The 2,180-nt window shown below is 37.2% G+C and overlaps 1 protein-coding gene across 5 annotated transcripts in view; it reads left to right on the top strand.

Annotated features, from left to right (window-relative positions):
• Positions 1-2,180, top strand: part of LOC106470422 (BTB/POZ domain-containing protein 6-like) — a 54,881-nt gene that overhangs the window by 9,294 nt on the left and 43,407 nt on the right. For 4 of the 5 annotated variants that reach the window (XM_022399010.1, XM_022399011.1, XM_022399007.1 and 1 more), the window contains exon 1: positions 839-1,109. The exons of the other annotated variant lie outside the window; for it this stretch is intronic. The gene's annotated coding sequence lies outside the window, so the exon portion shown is untranslated. Of the gene's footprint in view, positions 1-838; positions 1,110-2,180 lie in introns of those variants that run through there. 5 annotated transcript variants of the gene reach the window in all.

Raw genomic sequence — 2,180 nt, 5'->3', positions numbered from 1 at the left:
AGTTCCTGTACAGTTAGTAATTACCTCCGTTTGTAAAAAGAGAGTTATAGAAGAGTTTACTGTTACAACTAGAAAAAAAAAGTTATTCAACAGTTTGACGATAGAACTAGTAAAAATAGTATACGGCATTTCGCTGATGGATCAAGTTAAAGAAAAAAATGATATCTTAACCAACTGTTTGTTTCGGATATTCACGCAAAGTTCCATAAGGGCTGTCTGTGCAAGCCGTCCCTACTGTCAAAGTGATAGACAAGAGGAAAGACAGATAGTTGACAGTATCCACTACCAACTCGTGGGCTACTGTAATCGAATAATGAGATTTGACGTCACTCTTATAACGCACCCACGGCCCACAGCTATAAGTAATTTTTTGTGAATTAAACTAATGATTGAGACAAAATATATCACTTATGTGATATTCTTCATTTCAATCTCGAATTCTGAGTTGCGATTAAAAGTTATTAAGGCCTTACATTTGAAATGTGTAACGTGATTTAAAAGGCTTAACTGGATTTAGCATGTCATTTACGTGTTTATAACGTAATATAAGCAGAAATGTATTCTTGATCATTTCATTCAAATTTAAATGTAAAAAATCAACGAAGAGAATTTAATCAAAAATGACTAGGCTTTCTTTCAGCCATAGTGAAGTTGAAAGCTCTACACAGATTGCTTGTGACGTACGTTCTGCCAGTAAGTGAAGAGGGAGAAGCCACGTGCACTAGGTGTACAGTTCTGAATGAGTCACATTCCTAGTTAATGAAGACTCAGTGGCTATAAATATCATAGCTCAGTTTGGAAAGCATCCCGCGGATATGCTGGTGGAGATATTTTCCAAGCTACTTTCTCCTCCGCAGCACCTCCACATCTTGTAGGGAATGAGGTTGAAATATAGGACATTCATACCATAACAAACACTGCATATATAGGGAAGTATGACAAATATGTAGAACTGTCAGTTTCAGTGTTGATGTGACTTGTCTTTTCGTGAGGCAGATACCTCCTGTTTCCTAGCACTCTGAAACTGAATTCACTCACTCAAAACGAGCCCAGACTTACAAGCGATGGATCGAACACCACAAAGCGGATAGATACGCCGACTGAGTAGGGTAAGTATAAGTTGAGAGTAAATTCTAAATCGTATTATGTTCTCTAATTTCAAAGTTAAAATGTGAAAGTGCAATCGAAGTAATATTAATAAACATACTAATGTCTACAGGCCTAACTTTAGAGAAACTAGTCACACTGTACGGTGGTAATTACTAACTGTACAGGAACTAGTCACAGTGTACGGAGGTAATTACTAACTGTACATGAACTAGTAACAGTGTACGGAGGTATTTACTAACTGTACATGAACTAGTAACAGTGTACGAAGGTAATTACTAACTGTACAGGAACTAGTCATACTGTGCGGTGGTAAATACTAACTTACAGGAACTAGTAAGAGTGTACGGAGGTAATTACTAACTATAGAGGAACTAGTCACACTGTACGGTGGTAAATACTAACTTACAGGAACTAGTCACAGTGTACGGAGGTTATTACTAACTGTACAGGAACTAGTCATACTGTGCGGTGGTAATTACTAACTATAGAGGAACTAGTCATACTGTGCGGTGGTAAATACTAACTTACAGGAACTAGTCAGAGTGTACGGAGGTTATTACTAACTGTACAGGAACTAGTCACAGTGTACGGAGGTAATTACTAACTATAAAGGAACTAGTCATTGTGTACAGTGGTAATTACTAACTATAGAGGAACTAGTCACATTGTACGGTGGTAATTACTAACTGTAGAGGAACTAGTCACAGTGTACGGAGGTAATTACTAACTGTAGAGGAACTAGTCACTGTATACGGTGGTAATTACTAACTATAGAGGAACTAGTCATACTGTGCGGTGGTAATTACTAACTGTACATGAACTAGTCACAGTGTACGGAGGTAATTACTAACTATAAAGGAACAAGTCACAGTGTACGGAGGTAATTACTAACTGTAGAGGAACTAGTCACTGTATACGGTGGTAATTACTAATTATAGAGGAACTAGTCACTGTGTACGGTGGTAATTACTAACTATAGAGGAACTAGTCACATTGTATTCAACAGTTCACTACTAGAAGAGAGTTATAGAAGAGTTTGCTGTTACAACTAGAAAAAAAGTTTTTTTACG

Source organism: Limulus polyphemus, unplaced genomic scaffold (genome assembly GCF_000517525.1).
Source record: "Limulus polyphemus unplaced genomic scaffold, Limulus_polyphemus-2.1.2 Scaffold3992, whole genome shotgun sequence".
NCBI lineage: Eukaryota > Metazoa > Arthropoda > Merostomata > Xiphosura > Limulidae > Limulus > Limulus polyphemus.
This window is presented reverse-complemented; position numbering and strand designations above follow the sequence as displayed.